Consider the following 18,264-nt stretch of genomic DNA (forward strand, 5'->3'; position numbering starts at 1 on the left):
TCCGATATTAGAACCGATATTAGAACCGATATTCAAAAACCGATATTGGAGAACAAATATTGGAAAACCGATATTGCAACCGATATTGGAGAACAAATATTGGAAAACCGATATTGCAACCGATATTGAAAAACCGATATTGAAAAACAAATATTGAAAAACCGATATTGAAAAACCGATATTGAATCCGATATTAGAACCGATATTCAAAAACCGATATTGGAGAACAAATATTGAAAAACTGATATTGAAAAACCGATATTGAAAAACCGATATTGAAAAACCTATATCGAAAAACTGATATTGCAAAACCGATATTGAATCCGATATTAGAACCGATATTCAAAAACCGATATTGGAGAACAAATATTGAAAAACCGATATTGGAGAACTAATATTGAAAAACTGATATTGAAAAACTGATATTGAAAAACCAATATTGAAAAACCGATATTGAAAAACCTATATCGAAAAACTGATATTGCAAAACCGATATTGAATCCGATATTAGAACCGATATTCAAAAACCGATATTGGAGAACAAATATTGAAAAACTGATATTGAAAAACCGATATTGAAAAACCGATATTGAAACCGATATTAGAACCGATATTCAAAAACCGATATTCAAAAACTAATATTGAAAAACCGATATTCAAAAACCGATATTGAAACCGATATTAGAACCGATATTCAATAACCGATATTGAAAACCAAATATTGAAAAACTGATATTGAAAAACCGATATTGAAAAACCGATATTGAATCCGATATTAGAACAAATATTGAAAAACTGATATTGAAAAACCGATATTGAAAAACCGATATTGAAACCGATATTAGAACCGATATTCAAAAACCGATATTGAAAAACAAATATTGAAAAACTGATATTGAAAAACCGATATTGAAAAACCGATATTGAAACCGATATTAGAACCGATATTCAAAAACCGATATTGAAATCCAAATATTGAAAAACTGATATCGAAAAACTGATATTGAAAAACCGATATTGAATCCGATATTGAATCCGATATTAGAACCGATATTCAAAAACCGATATTGGAGAACAAATATTGGAAAACCGATATTGAAAAACCGATATTGAAACCGATATTGAAAAACCGATATTGAAACCGATATTGAAAAACCGATATTGAAAAACAAATATTGAAAAACCGATATTGAAAAACCGATATTGAAAAACCGATATTAGAACCGATATTCAAAAACCGATATTGGAGAACAAATATTGAAAAACTGATATTGAAAAACCGATATTGGAAAACCGATATTGAAAAACCTATATCGAAAAACTTATATTGCAAAACCGATATTGAATCCGATATTAGAACCGATATTCAATAACCGATATTGAAAACCAAATATTGAAAAACTGATATTGAAAAACCGATATTGAAAAACCGATATTGAATCCGATATTAGAACAAATATTGAAAAACTGATATTGAAAAACCGATATTGAAAAACCGATATTGAAACCGATATTAGAACCGATATTCAAAAACCGATATTGAAAAACAAATATTGAAAAACTGATATTGAAAAACCGATATTGAAAAACCGATATTGAAACCGATATTAGAACCGATATTCAAAAACCGATATTGAAATCCAAATATTGAAAAACTGATATCGAAAAACTGATATTGAAAAACCGATATTGAATCCGATATTGAATCCGATATTAGAACCGATATTCAAAAACCGATATTGGAGAACAAATATTGGAAAACTGATATTGAAAAACCGATATTGAAAAACCGATATTGAAAGCGATATTAGAACCGATATTGAAAAACAAATATTGAAAAACCGATATTGGAGAACAAATATTGAAAAACTGATATTGAAAAACTGATATTGAAAAACCGATATTGAAAAACCGATATTGAAAAACCTATATCGAAAAACTGATATTGCAAAACCGATATTAAATCCGATATTAGAACCGATATTGAAAAACAAATATTGAAAAACTGATATCGAAAAACTGATATTGAAAAACCGATATTCAATCCGATATTAGAACCGATATTCAAAAACCGATATTGGAGAACAAATATTTAAAAACTGATATTGAAAAACCGATATTGAAAAACCGATATTGAAACCGATATTAGAACCGATATTCAAAAACCGATATTGAAAACCAAATATTGAAAAACTGATATTCAAAAACCGATATTGAAACCGATATTAGAACCGATATTCAAAAACCGATATTGGAGAACAAATATTGAAAAACTGATATTGAAAAACCGATATTGAATCCGATATTAGAACCGATATTCAAAAACCGATATTGGAGAACAAATATTGAAAAACTGATATTGAAAAACCGATATTGAAACCGTTCTAATGAACCGATATTCAATAACCGATATTGAAAACCAAATATTGAAAAACTGATATTGAAAAACCGATATTGAAAAACCGATATTGAAAAAGCGATATTGAATCCGATATTAGAACCGATATTGAAAAACCGATATTGAAAAACAAATATTGAAAAACTGATATCGAAAAACTGATATTGAAAAACCGATATTGAATCCGATATTGAATCCGATATTAGAACCGATATTCAAAAACCGATATTGGAGAACAAATATTGGAAAACTGATATTGAAAAACCGATATAGAAAAACCGATATTGAAAGCGATATTAGAACCGATATTGAAAAACAAATATTGAAAAACTGATATCGAAAAACTGATATTGAAAAACCGATATTGAAAAACTGATATTGAAAAACCGATATTGAAAAACCGATATTGAATCCGATATTAGAACCGATATTCAAAAACCGATATTGAAAAACAAATATTGAAAAACTGATATTGAAAAACCGATATTGAATTCGATATTAGAACCGATATTCCAAAACCGATATTGGAGAACAAATATTGAAAAACTGATATTGAAAAACCGATATTGAAAAACCGATATTGAAAAACCGATATTGAAAAACCTATATCGAAAAACTGATATTGCAAAACCGATATTGAATCCGCTATTAGAACCGATATTGAAAAACCGATATTGAAAAACAAATATTGAAAAACTGATATCGAAAAACCGATATTGAAAAACCGATATTGAAAAACCGATATTGAAACCGATATTAGAACCGATATTCAAAAACCGATATTGGAGAGCAAATATTGAAAAACTGATATCGAAAAACTGATATTGAAAAACCGATATTGAAAAACCGATATTGAAACTCATATTGAAACCGATATTGCAAAACCGATATTGAAAAGCCGATAATCAAAAGCCGATATTGAAAAACCGATATTGAAAAACCGATATTGAAAAACCGATATTGAAAAACCAATATTGAAAAACCGATTTTGAAAAACTGATATTGATGAACCGATATTGACATAGCAAATTGAAAAACCGATATTAAAAAACCGATATTGAAAAACCGATATTGAAACCGATATTGAAACCGATATTGAAAAATCGATATTGAAAAACCGATATTGAAAAACCAATATTGAAAAACCGATATTGAAAAAGTGATATCGAAAAACTGATATTGCAAAACCGATTTTGAAAAACCGATATTCAAAAACCGATATTGAAAAACCGATATTCAAAAACCGATATTCAAAAACCGATATTGAAAAACCAATATTGAAAAACCGATATTGAAAAACTGATATCGAAAAACTGATATTGAAAAACCGATATTGAATCCGATATTGAATCCGATATTAGAACCGATATTCAAAAACCGATATTGGAGAACAAATATTGGAAAACTGATATTGAAAAACCGATATTGAAAAACCGATATTGAAAGCGATATTAGAACCGATATTGAAAAACAAATATTGAAAAACTGATATCGAAAAACTGATATTGGAAAACCGATATTGAAAAACCGATATTGAATCCGATATTAGAACCGATATTCAAAAACCGATATTGGAGAACAAATATTGGAAAACCGATATTGAAAAACCGATATTGAAACCGATCTTGAAAAACAAATATTGAAAAACCGATATTGAAAAAGCGATATTGAATCCGATATTAGAACCGATATTCAAAAACCGATATTGAAAACCAAATATTGAAAAACTGATATTCAAAAACCGATATTGAAACCGATATTAGAACCGATATTGAAAAACCGATATTGAAAACCAAATATTGAAAAACTGATATTGAAAAACCGATATTGAAAAACCGATATTGAAACCGATATTAGAACCGATATTGAAAAACCGATATTGAAAAACAAATATTGAAAAACTTATATTGAAAAACCGATATTGAAAAACCGATATTGAATCCGATATTAGAACCGATATTCAAAAACCGATATTGGAGAACAAATATTGGAAAACCGATATTGAAAAACCGATATTGAAAAACCGATATTGAAAAACCGATATTGAAACCGATATTAGAACCGATATTGAAACCGATATTGAAAAATCGATATTGAAAAACCGATATTGGAGAACAAATATTGAAAAACCGATATTGAAAAACCGATATTGAAACCGATATTAGAACCGATATTGAAACCGATATTGAAAAATCGATATTGAAAAACCGATATTGGAGAACAAATATTGGAAAACCGATATTGAAAAACCGATATTGAAACCGATATTGAAACCGATATTGAAAAACCGATATTGAAACCGATATTGAAAAACCGATATTGAAAAACAAATATTGAAAAACCGATATTGAAAAACCGATATTGAAAAACCGATATTGAAAAACCGATATTGTATCCGATATTAGAACCGATATTCAAAAACCGATATTGGAGAACAAATATTGAAAAACTGATATTGAAAAACCGATATTGAAAAACCGATATTGAAAAACCTATATCGAAAAACTTATATTGCAAAACCGATATTGAATCCGATATTAGAACCGATATTGAAAAACCGATATTGAAAAACCGATATTGTATCCGATATTAGAACCGATATTCAAAAACCGATATTGGAGAACAAATATTGAAAAACTGATATTGAAAAACCGATATTGAAAAACCGATATTGAAAAACCTATATCGAAAAACTTATATTGCAAAACCGATATTGAATCCGATATTAGAACCGATATTGAAAAACCGATATTGAAAAACAAATATTGAAAAACTGATATTGAAAAACCGATATTGAATTCGATATTAGAACCGATATTCCAAAACCGATATTGGAGAACAAATATTGAAAAACTGATATTGAAAAACCGATATTGAAAAACCGATATTGAAAAACCGATATTGAAAAACCTATATCGAAAAACTGATATTGCAAAACCGATATTGAATCCGCTATTAGAACCGATATTGAAAAACCGATATTGAAAAACAAATATTGAAAAACTGATATCGAAAAACCGATATTGAAAAACCGATATTGAAAAACCTATATCGAAAAACTTATATTGCAAAACCGATATTGAAACCGATATTAGAACCGATATTCAAAAACCGATATTGGAGAGCAAATATTGAAAAACTGATATCGAAAAACTGATATTGAAAAACCGATATTGAAAAACCGATATTGAAACTCATATTGAAACCGATATTGCAAAACCGATATTGAAAAGCCGATAATCAAAAGCCGATATTGAAAAACCGATATTGAAAAACCGATATTGAAAAACCGATATTGAAAAACCAATATTGAAAAACCGATATTGAAACTCATATTGAAACCGATATTGCAAAACCGATATTGAAAAGCCGATAATCAAAAGCCGATATTGAAAAACCGATATTGAAAAACCGATATTGAAAAACCGATATTGAAAAACCAATATTGAAAAACCGATTTTGAAAAACTGATATTGATGAACCGATATTGACATAGCAAATTGAAAAACCGATATTAAAAAACCGATATTGAAAAACCGATATTGAAACCGATATTGAAACCGATATTGAAAAATCGATATTGAAAAACCGATATTGAAAAACCAATATTGAAAAACCGATATTGAAAAAGTGATATCGAAAAACTGATATTGCAAAACCGATTTTAAAAACCGATATTCAAAAACCGATATTGAAAAACCGATATTCAAAAACCGATATTCAAAAACCGATATTGAAAAACCAATATTGAAAAACCGATATTGAAAAACTGATATTGAAAAACCGATATTGAAAAACCGATATTGAAAAACCAATATTGAAAAACCGATATTGAAAAACCGATATTCAAAAACCGATATTCAAAAACCGATATTGAAAAACCAATATTGAAAAACCGATATTGAAAAACTGATATTGAAGAACCGATATTGAAATACCTAAATTGAAAAACCGATATTAAAAAACCGATATTGACACGTATAGAGGAACAGACACGCCCTATAGAACAACACTACTATTTGCCTCATCACGGGGTTTTTAAGGAATCTAGTACGACGACTAAGGTTCGCGTTGTTTTCGATGGCTACGCGAAGACATCTTCGGGAGTTTCACTAAATGAGACACAAATCGTTGGTCCAACTGTCCAGAGCGACTTATTCGCGATATTGATACGATTTCGCAAGCATACATTCATTCTATCTGCCGACATTGAGAAAATGTATCGGCAGATACGCGTGCGTCGTGAAGATCGAAGATTTCAACGAATTCTTTGGCGGTTTGACACTAAACTTTCTATGGAGACGTATGAATTGAACACAATTTCATATGGCACGGCTTCAGCTCCATACTTGGCAACTCGCGTATTAAATCAGGTAGCACACGACCAGGCTGAACAATTTCCGATAGCGGCTCGAGTCATTTTGAACGATTTTTACGTGGACGACTTGCTAACCGGTTGCGAGACTATTGCAGAAGCGCGACAATTGCGTGACCAACTGACACTAGTTTTAGAACAGGCAGGTTTTCCGTTGCATAAATGGGCAAGTAATGATCATAGAACGTTACCACAATCACCGGATTCACCTAATGAAATCAAGTTTCACACCGGTGACAAGGACCCAAGGACTTTAGGGTTGCTGTGGTTAACCCAGCCAGACGTGACACTCGGTCGGAGAAGGTGGTCACATCTATATTTTAGCAAGAACCGGAAAACATAAATCTTTCGAAAGAGGGACTGTTTAAATTGCGCTCTCGACCTCGTGCCAGTCGATAGGGAGATAGACCAGGCCACCAAGACCCGAGCCTCGTAAACACCATGGGTTCGAAACATCGATTTATCGCCATATGAAGGGGCTGCTGTGACGTCAGGAGCCTACGGGTTTTCCCACCTCGACGCCGAACTGTGACCAGGCGTGGGAGCTGATGCCCACGCACCCCACTTTCCACACGCTCATGAGGTGGCAGTGGAGGAGTGATTGCGAGTCGCACGACGCTGATTGGTCATGGCCGATTTTCCGACCATGACGAAGGAGGGTAGAACGGCGGCAATGAGGCCCTAGGTCGAGAAACTGGCAGAAGAACATTAACTCTTGTAGAGTTCGACCATTTTCTCACGAGTCCATAGTTTGTCAAATAGTACTTACAGTTCATACATTTTACTATATTGTTAATTTCATTTAGTTAAGTTTATTGAATAAAGTTATGCAAAATCAATTGAATATTTCCCTATTCGAGGGTGGTCCTTCATTAGTCGGCACTCGGTTGCAAATTAAACCAACTCCGAAAGAATTCTAATTCAACCGCGGGGATAAAACACCTGTAACACTTTGTAACGATTCTTCCGCGTGCCTTTTCGGCAGGCCACTCTTACCGTGATAGTTAACAGTGCCCACCAATTGTAGCTCTTCGTTTTTACACAACGGGTTGGTAATTTTTATATGTATATCTTTTAAGCTTATATAAAAAATTTCCTCTGTTGCATTAAACACTTGGAATAATACAATATCACCTAGAAATGAAAATGTATGGTTAATTATGTTCGGAAAGCATTTTCAAATTCTTTACAACTCAAGAGAAATTGCAATAAAACCATGTTAATAATCTAGTTATAAAACGTGTTATTTACCGATTTCTATTAATTTATTTTCTACGGCACCAGGACTGTCACATTTGGGACAGGTACTATTCGGTGCCGAACAGAACTCTCGAATAAAGCTTTCGCTGTTCGATTTCTTGAACTGTATGTTTTGTATCTGTATTCCGGTGAGGTGTTTAATGTTTAAATATTCGCATATTGCGCATTCTGATTTTTCTGTAATACTAGGCAGTTCCTTGAATAATTTTTGCGCTAGCCATCCAACGTTTGCATTACAGTTAATGTAGTGCAATTTATCCATTAACGTGGACTGTTGCACTGGAAATATCTTTGCCAGCAATTCTGCCCGCATAACATATGTATAACTTCTCAGCCCTTTGTTAAGTGTGTCTTCAACCATTTTGGAGATTAATGTATGTATCGATTTCATCTGATATATGAAATATAAGAAATAAATATATATAATGATATTTTGATACATCTACTAATAAAATGTATTGTAATCATTTAGGGTAAAAACAATATTTTTACATAAAGGAATGAGAAGAAAAAGCAGTATTTCCATAGGTACAATTAATAACAGTTTAGAATAATTGCAAAACAAAATTTATAAGAGTTTTCATTCGTTATATAATATATTTATGTACTATGTGTAATTAAAATTATGAACTTACTTTGTTTTTTATATTTACAAAATCGATTGCGGCCAACAATGCTAAATATAATATGCTATCGAAGGAGCATGTATTTCTCAACGAAACTGTTTTATTGTTAATTGTTACGGGTGCCAGTTGAGGACTGTTACCGTTTTTAATTATCGGTATGGCCCGATTTCTGTCCCACTGTAACATATCTTTAATATCGTTTTTTTTCTTTCTCCTAAATATTTCGCAGCTTGTCTATATGTTTTTTTTTCTCTGAATTCTCCTTGTTTTCTTGATATAATTGTATGCCTATATTGCTTTGTACATTGCTAATTTTAGCGCAATCATGGCATATACGTTTCTCTCCGTAACCTTCATCTTCTCCCTCTAAAGGAATGGAACATTGTATAAAAATATGCACAGGTTTTGCGCATAAATGTTACTTATGCGCAAAACGCCTGGCATATTGCCATCTGCACAAGCAGGGCAGACTGGCTTATCAGCTTGCTGGATTTCTACTGAATTTCTATTATTATTATTTGTTGTTTTCACGCGTTTTATCCGAGGATTTCCTTTGCCTTTCCAATTTTCTATTTCTTTCAATGCTGTATTTCTGTTTGCGTCTTCTAATAATATTATTGTATTGTCGCTGACATTTATGGCTTTCTTATTTAGGTTTGCATTTATTAATAACATTTTCCCCTTTAGATATTCAATGTAATCTGTTACAAACTGATCCACCCTAACTGAAGATTTGTATTTATTCATTAATATGCTTTTAATTTTATTGATCTCCCCCTTTCTACGGATGCAGGAATGCGTCCGTAATTAAATTGTTCGCTTAATATATTTCCCCATATGGGAAATAATTCTAAATCTTTCAGCAATTTGACTCGCCCATTGTCCCCAATAATTCATGACTGTCGGTGCACTTTCTTCTGCTTCAATGTTAAATTCCGTATCTCTCTCTTCAATTTCTACCATTTCCATTTCTTCATAGCCTAATAAAATATCAAGAGCCACAGATAATATCATGATGTATAAATGTCACCAGGTATGTAATTCTGAACTTGTACTTCGCATAGGTAAAATAAATTTTTTTCAAAGAAAATAGATCTTCACACTTAATATTTCCGATTCACTCGTGAAAAGTTTATTGTATGAGAAAAATTTCCCAATGAAAATTGTACTACACTTAACCGAAGCATTTATTAAAAGTTAGTTAAAATATATTAGTTAAATTTAGCAAGTTATTTAAGATATGAAATTTCACACTTACTGGTTACTAATGTAGTTAGCCATGTTTTCTTTTTAATTCAGTCTTTTCTCCGTTCTGCAGAAACCCTTGTGTCTCACAATTTTCTAATAAAAAATCGCAAGAATTATGTCTTCTGCCTCATTTAAATTTTGGGTCACTAGCAAACGCCCAATGGCTGTCATATATAAGCAAAATATTCTACGATTAATATTCTTCAATAGTTTCTTATATTTTTTCCATGCGAATGCGCGTTTTCACGTGTTCCGTATTATTCATTCCGTCTGCATACTCTTGTATGTTAGAAAAGCGAGAGTATGTTAATACCGCAGCATTTAATAATGCTCTCGCCTCATCACAAATGAATTCCTTTGGGAAAGGAGCACCGAAACTATGAAAGTCTATTAAAAATTGCATAATGTCCCTGGTCGTGTGCCGCTTTCCTAATCTTTGAGCAACTGTAAATTGCCCTTCCTCGCAGAACACTGAAATTGGATAAACAAAAATATTTCTCATAGTTAACAGTGAAATTACGTAAAGCGAAAATATATCCATTGTTATTAGGTACTAAATTTTGTCGATAATATACAGGGTGTAAACGGTATACGTAGCAATATTTTAGGGGGTTGTAGGGGAGGTCCAATGGAACATAAAAGTCCTATGACATAGTGTCCGATCTGTCTCCATTTTACAGTAATAATGCCTCAAAGTTAACATGTCTATACGCTAAACTAATAGTCGCAGGATTCCATAATTTTGCAAATACATTGCAGACCACCAGTAGAGTAAAATGGTCTGAATACATTTTGGTGTATCTCGTATAGTTTAGCTGTTATAAAGGTTTAAACATCGGAAGTGTTTGTGGAAATGATCGTCGCTACACGCACACAGATGAGCCGTAGCACAAAGACCCCCCGTTGTGAGCTGTTCAAGATGACCCAGTAACCAAGTAAATACGGGCCCCTTACAGTAGCGGTCCCATTGAGGATCTGTTTGGAGTGGCGGAGGCACTTGGGGTCGTCACCTAGAAAATAAGAAACAAGTGAACGAAAACTCTACACGTGTTCTTAGGCCAGGCGCGCAGTGGTGGCAATTTGTTGCGTGACAGTTTTGATGCTCACGAAAAATGCATTGATTTACATGGAAGTGTGACGTCCCACTATTTTTCGCGCAGTCGTAATTAGAGTCTTCCCCACAAATTACTCCAATTCTTCGCCAAAATCCCTCGAATTCAAATCTTACCCCTTTTTCCCAACTACCGACCACCTTGACGATGTACCTTAGCGGTCCCCATCTCAAGATGATTTACTATGAAATCCCCTTCCCTCTACGCCCTACGAAGCACGATCTCCTCCCTCACCTTCAAAGTCTAAACAAGTCCCTCGTCCCAAAAACCCCCTTACATTGAGACTACGTCTTACGACCTCCCTACGACCCACCGAGTCAAAGCCACTCTTACCTCGTTCCAACCAAAACACCCAAACCACATTTAACGAGTTTGAGTCCCCCTTCTCGAGCGCCCCTCATAAAAACCCCGGAAATAATATTGCGAAGTCCTTTTCGAATGCCCTTTATAAAAACCCCGGAAGTCATACCTAAACACCGTATAAATACAAGGGCCCCAGAGGCCGTAGCCCTCTTCTACGGAAATCTCTTCCATGGAAGCAGTCCTAAGAACGTAACAATTTACCAAAACGTGCATTAAAATCAGTGCAACCCCGCTCGACGAGAGATTCACTTTCGACAACCACTGTAAGCGACTACAATTACTTATTTTACTATCGCATATCACCACCATTTATATTGTAACCAGCTCTCCCCTTTCATATTTTTTCCTTATTACTTTTCATATTCTTGTCCATTGCTAATACTCGTATATTTCATGTTCATCTATATATTGCTATTGATTACCATTTATATAAATGTTTTGTGCTAATGCTTAACGTCCCACGCATTATTATAATATTACCACATATGCTTTAAACTGAATAAACGTTCTTATTCTAAATAACGCTTCGAATTATTGTAGTGATCCTTCGGTTACGGAATTACCGAATCATAACAAGCTATTGCAACAGCTGATCCTCGGTTCGCGAACTCCGGGATTTCTTACAGTGTTTACAAGGCTTACTTTCGTATAGGCCTTGTACGACCATACCGTTACCTCTATTATAAAGAAATATAACGCGAGGTTTCTTATATTAATGCAACGGTAAATCCAATTATCAGGACTTTAAATACCCATGTTTGTGTCTAACGGGTGTCACTCTGGTGCTTGATTACTGCTTTACCTTCCTTGGTTGCTTGTGCCGCGAAGCTGGTTTTCGTGCCAAGACTCCCAGTTTGCTAGTGCCGCGAAACTGGTTTTCGTGCCTAACTCCCATCGTTCCTAGTGCCGCGAAACTTGTTTTCGTGCCTAACTCCTGCCTCACTTTGTGCCGCGAAACTGGTTTTCGTGCCAAAGTCCTATCCTCCTTAGTGCCGCGAAGCTGGTTTTCGTGCCTAAACTCCCTCAACTAGCCTTATGTCGCGAAACTGGTTTTCGTGCCAAGGCTTCCTCCCGATCTATCCCAACTATGTCATTTCCCTAAAAAAACATTCACCCGGGACGTGACAGAAGTAAGCTCCTTTGACGACGTGACTGCAAAACGTGTTGTTTTTTTTTCAGAAAGTGACAAAACTGTTTCTTTCCTTTGAGTGTGACTAAACTGCCACGCAACAAGCTACTGTCAATGCGTGGCTACTCTTACGCGAATGTAAAGAAATACAAATTTCGCTACCTACATTTAATTACAAAAGATGCTCGAAATGATTGCCGTTTGCATCTAGACACGCCTGACACCGACGCAACCAATTGTCGCGAAAGCGGACGAATATTTCAGGCTGCTCGCGTATAACGTTACCAGCATGAAACACTCTATCCTGCAATTCCTCTAAGGTTTCAAATTCGGTGTCGGCGTATACTAATGATTTCATGTGGCCCCATACGTAAAAATCCATTGGATTTAAATCTGGACTCCTTGGCGGCCACGAAACCGCACCATTCCGTGCAATCACTCTGTTCCCCCAAATTCGTCCTATAGCTGGTATAGCATTTCCCATATGGGCTAGGGCGCCGTTGTGAAGAAACCACATATTTCTTCGGGTAGCCAGGCAAACATCTTCGAGTAGAAGTGGCAAATCCCGTCGAAGAAATCTAGCATATTTTGCGCTACTTAGACGCGCCGGCAAAATATGCGGTCCGAGAAGATAATCGCCTACTACCCCAGCCCATATGTTTAGCCTCAGCTCTTGCTGGAAGTGCCCCGTTACAATGTTGTGGGGATTCATGGGTTCCCACACGTGTGAGTTGCGGAAATTAAATATTCAAGAACGTGTGAATGTTGATTCATCTACTGCCAGTACGATCGTCGGGAAATGGTCATCCTCTTCCACTCTATCGAGGAACCACCGGCAGAAAGTCCGTCGTCTCTCAAAATCCTGGGGTAATAAATGTTGCACCCGTTGTGAGTGGTAAGGGTATAAGCCTGTGAAATTTTGGAATAATAATTTTTTAATTAGTGGTAGTTCGTGTTATTAATGAAATATGCGAAAACAAAAGATAAAATAATAAGTATCTAATCATTAGTCGATAGCGAGGATAACGTCAGTGACTCAGATATTAAAGGCACCCCCCCCCCCCCGGTCAAATCGCGCGAAAACAAAGGTGCCTTTTATGATATTTTCTAAAAAAAGGTATACAATGTATGAGTCTAAAACTTTTTGTACTTTATTCGGCTAAAAATCAGAGTTGGGCAAAATGTAATGTAATTACAAATTACGATTGAAATGTAATTGTGTAATTCAATAACCCGTAGTTCACCCGCTGGATTCTTATCCTTTAATCACTCCCGAACATGCTCAACTCTGCCTTAGACAAGATCACCCAAATTAAAAAAACCAAAGATATTCCTTAATTACACATGTGTAGTTATCGCATTATCTTTGGGCAGTGTTAAGAAACAACTAGGCGATGATTGCCAAATGTTTAAACGGTAGGGTCCCCGAAACGTGGAGTTTTCTCATACAAAAATGTTTCTTAAAAACAAATCGACTGTATGAAAATTCGCAATAGGGGATAGCACAGAAGCCAATGTAAGTACGAGTAGAATCCTATTGAGTAAGCGCCCCATTTTCCATGCGTATATTCGATTAAAACAAAAATTAATTTTTTTTTTAGATCAATAAACGTATTATTAATTTAAAATATCGCATTTCTATCTATTATACCTGCGTCACAATCCATCTTCAATAAACACCTATTTTTAAAGGCGTCACACTGTTAATCCCCTGAACTGCATGTAAAATCTTTGTTGTTAGGAATTTCGTTCTAAAATTTTACCTGATCATTCTTGACATGTTGTGGAATGAAAATATTTAAAAAATCGATTTTTTGAACGGGGGGTGCACTTAATAAAAATTTTGCGATACATTTAGGGAAGAATTTACAGCGACAATGAAATATGAATTTAAAGTAAGAATAGGTAAATTTATAAAGAAATGTCACTTTATACAACTAAACTCCTACAAACCTTCATCACGCAATGTGCGATGCACATACGTATGGGAGAGTCCCATTTCTCGAGCAATACTCCTCGTACTGCGGGCAGAGTTATTATGAATATGTTCAAGGATTTCTTCTTCCCTGTCGTTATTCCTTCTTGGTCCTTTTCCTTCGATCCGAGGGAAAAAGGAACCCGTAGTGTGCAATGTTTCACACAAATTGACGATAAACTGCCGAGATGGTTGTCGCTGATTTGGAAACCGTTCCGCGTATAATTGCTTCGCACGTAATGCGCTGCAGCCAGCCTCCCCATACACGACAATCATGTTAAACATTTCGATGCACGAATACCCCGCATTGGTCTCCATACTTAACAAAATCACTTCCTCACTTTTCCACTTAAAAGGACTTCGCGAGCACGTGTCGCACGATCAATGATTTCGCACGGATGGCGTCAGCAAAATTTAAACGTCTTGTTAGGTTTCGGAGACCGAGTGTGGTGATTGTTGGGTACTTGACTGAGTTTTCGGCGTTTCCCATGGCAAAAGAAAGCACCAACGTGGAAATTGGTCGCAGAGGCCGTGATTTGCATAGCCAATCAGGGTTGGTGAAGGATTTCGTGTTAAACCTGATTCCCTGTACGGCGGCGGATACCTGCTAGCGGAAGTATATTTTTCTGTCACGCGGAAAACACGGACATCCGGATTGCACGTAAAGGGCTGGTAGTCTTGCGACCACCTAGACTCTTCACCGCGAGCGGCAAGAGTCGCGTACCCGACCTTAGAGTCCCTTAAAACGGTCTTTATGATCTTATGACATACCTCAACCGAAGCGAATTACAGACCTAACCCAGGCCATGCAATGCAGACGTGCGGACTTCTGAAGTGGTTTACAACGGGGAATGAAATACTGTTATTAATGCATTTCCTGGTTGACGAAAATATTGATTCAGAACTAAACGCAGTGCTGAACAAAATACTTCGAATCAGGGATCCTCTTGTAGTCCGTATGAAATTAGAGAGGCCATAGACTTTAAACCTCTATTTTAGTGAATAATTTGTCTTTCTTTTTTCGGTACAGTTGGGGAGGGGGATGCAGGAAGCAAAAGGGTAGTCACTGCGCGTGACTCCACCTACGCCCCGTCTTCCCTTCAAATTGGAGACGGATCCTTTATCTCTAGAGTATAAACATGCGCTCGAATTTCAAAACAAATGCACGCGTCGACGTATTCCGTGCGAGAGAAGGTGGGCTTGAAGCCCGAATGGCCCTCTTCACAGCAATATCTCCTCCCCAAGGCCACCTTCTCTTGCACGGAATACGTCGAGGCGTGCTTTTGTTTTGAAAGTCGTGCGCGTGTTTAGACCCGAGAGATAAGCAGGACCGATTGGTTAGTTTGGGACCAATCGAACTTCAAGCCCACCTTCTCTCGCACGGAATACGTTGACGCGTGCTTTTGTTTTCATATTCGAGCGCGTGTTTATACTCGAGAGATAAGTGATCCGTTTTTAATTTGAAGGTAGGACGAAGCAGGCGGGATTCCGCGCAGTCAGCGAACTACATGCTTTCTTTCTTGCTGTGTCTCTTCGCGAGCCGCATTGATGTTGAATAATACTTTTTAATTGCTAGATGCCAAAAATTAATCAGGCTGCTGGGCCAGAGCATTTCGCCAGGGTCGCGGTTTATGACCGCATTTTCCCACGAGTCGACGGTAGAAAACGATTTCCTACAGTTTTGGGTAATTTATGGCTTAGTTAGTTCCGTCTCGTAGCAGACGTGAACTCAGGGTATCGGAAAAGGGAAACTGGAAACAGTATTTTTTTCTTTATAGCAACTTTCGTTTCTCTTCTCTTCGGACCCTTTCGAACCGAAACACGTGGTGTCTGCTGCCTACCTCGAAGCAATGGGTACATTGGCAGTAAAAGGACGGCGCGCGCGCTATTGTGAAAGTATACGATGGGTCGTTCATTGCACTTCTGCAAAGCACGTGTGTCTCGAAAATGTGCGGGCTTCTTTTTACCTAAAGTCTCTTGTCCCGGTGGGAGTTAACTCATAATGGAACGAGAGAAACTACTTGGGGTTAGAGGAAGTTGCTTGGAAAAAATCTTGCCAGTCTGCTATTAATCTCGGCCCAGAAATGTACTCTGCTGAAGAATATTACTCAATGTTGTGGGTGTACGCTCGGAACAACGGGGACGCAAGTGCTACTGTGCGAGCGCTTGTACGGGAATACCCGTGCATCCAAACCCCAAGCGAGGGTACGATTCGCCGTTTGGCGTCAACATTATTCTCGACGGGGTTGACGATGCCGCAAGGCAGTGATGTGGGTAGATGAAGAGCAACACGTAAGAACAACACGTTCCATGAAAAGAATTAAGTGTTAAGTGTTAGTAACCGTGCAGTGAAGTGAATATTCGGTACATTAACCCGAACGCACTTGTTGCGATTCTTAACTTCATTGGATGGTATTGCATACCTGGAACCAGCTGTGAATTGGGCGCGTCCGTCGCTAACCAGAATCAGTTCAGTGACCTAGTGACACAGGTTTTCAAGGTGCAGGTGAATTTCCGACGAGGGTGAGTTTTAGTTACTTTATTGGTGATTATTAGTTAATAAATTTAACGCAAGCTATGGCTTATTTCCGGCGATAATTCTCTAAAATTCCGTACCTAAATTTTACTTCGGGGTTTTTAAACAGACTTATTCATTATCAGCAACAGTGTTGGCCGTTATTGAATTACGGATTTTTATCACAATAACGAACTACAATCACGTTTTGTTCATTTTCTGTTACATTTCTTTTTCGTTTATGCGATATTCGAAAATGAAATTTACGTATTTCTTGTCCTGTCACTTCAAATAATTATTATTTTCGATTCTGTTTTAAAAAAAATGTGTATTCGTTTTTTTACCTTTGAAATGATTTTCCTCGATTTATCTTTTACTCGTTATTCACTTTGAATGACAACCAAAATATGACGGAAGGTATCGATTGCCATCGTTTTCGCAGAGATCTGATGAGAAATGCGGAGCTTGAAGAGTTAGGATTTTAAAGGGTATTGAAACTCCTTCGAGGGTCGAAAGCTATAAACATGCGGTGAGGCATCGCGGGGTGTTGTCTTCGCCACGGGATACCTCGCGGCATCTCCTTGAGTCGAGTCGCTGGAGGATCACTCTTAAGAGTTTTTCCTTTCGAAAAACACACCAGTTTGGGAATTACATGAAAGATCAGAAGTCAACACCCAGTTTCAATATGTTAGTCTCACCAATAAGCGCGAGCTACTACCCGTTTCAAACGCATGGTGCAAACTTTAGGGCATTATTACTGTAAAATGGAGACAGATCGGACACTATGTCATAGGACTTTTATGTTCCATTGGACCTCCCCTACCACCCCCTAAAATATTGCTACGTATACCGTTTACACCCTGTATTTTTCACATAGAATTTGTATTCATTTTCAAATGAATATTATTTATGTCGTCTAAGAGATGTGACCAGTAAAATATCACAGTTAATAAACTACTTTTATTGTAGACGCTGGGGGCCGTTTTTAATATTGTATCATTATTCAGAACTGAAATGTAATTTAATAGCGAGAACTGAACTCTGAATGAGCAGTAATAATATGTGCAATATGCTTTAATTATATCAGTAGAAGGAAAATGCTTAAATAAGTGCCGTTTTTAGGACAACATTGTAATGCAAAATTCGTGCAGTACCTTCAAGAATACCACTAAGGGAACAAAATATATTATTGTCATTTTCCTGAAAAACGGTGACATGGTTATAAAAATTTAATGCAAGTCTGAAAACGTGACAATATTCGTG

At 36.1% G+C, this 18,264-nt stretch overlaps 1 pseudogene across 1 annotated transcript; it reads right to left on the reverse strand.

The window, feature by feature from the left end:
- Window positions 1-10,479: 10,479 nt before the first annotated feature.
- On the reverse strand, window positions 10,480-14,591 carry LOC143378005 (histone-lysine N-methyltransferase SETMAR-like; annotated as a pseudogene). The gene is made up of 3 exons (XR_013087455.1): window positions 14,465-14,591; window positions 12,678-13,420; window positions 10,480-10,917 (listed from the first exon to the last, which is right to left on the reverse strand). The product of XR_013087455.1 is annotated as a histone-lysine N-methyltransferase SETMAR-like (transcript).
- Window positions 14,592-18,264: the final 3,673 nt, after the last annotated feature.

This window comes from Andrena cerasifolii, unplaced genomic scaffold, assembly GCF_050908995.1.
Source record: "Andrena cerasifolii isolate SP2316 unplaced genomic scaffold, iyAndCera1_principal scaffold0019, whole genome shotgun sequence".
Classification (NCBI taxonomy): domain Eukaryota; kingdom Metazoa; phylum Arthropoda; class Insecta; order Hymenoptera; family Andrenidae; genus Andrena; species Andrena cerasifolii.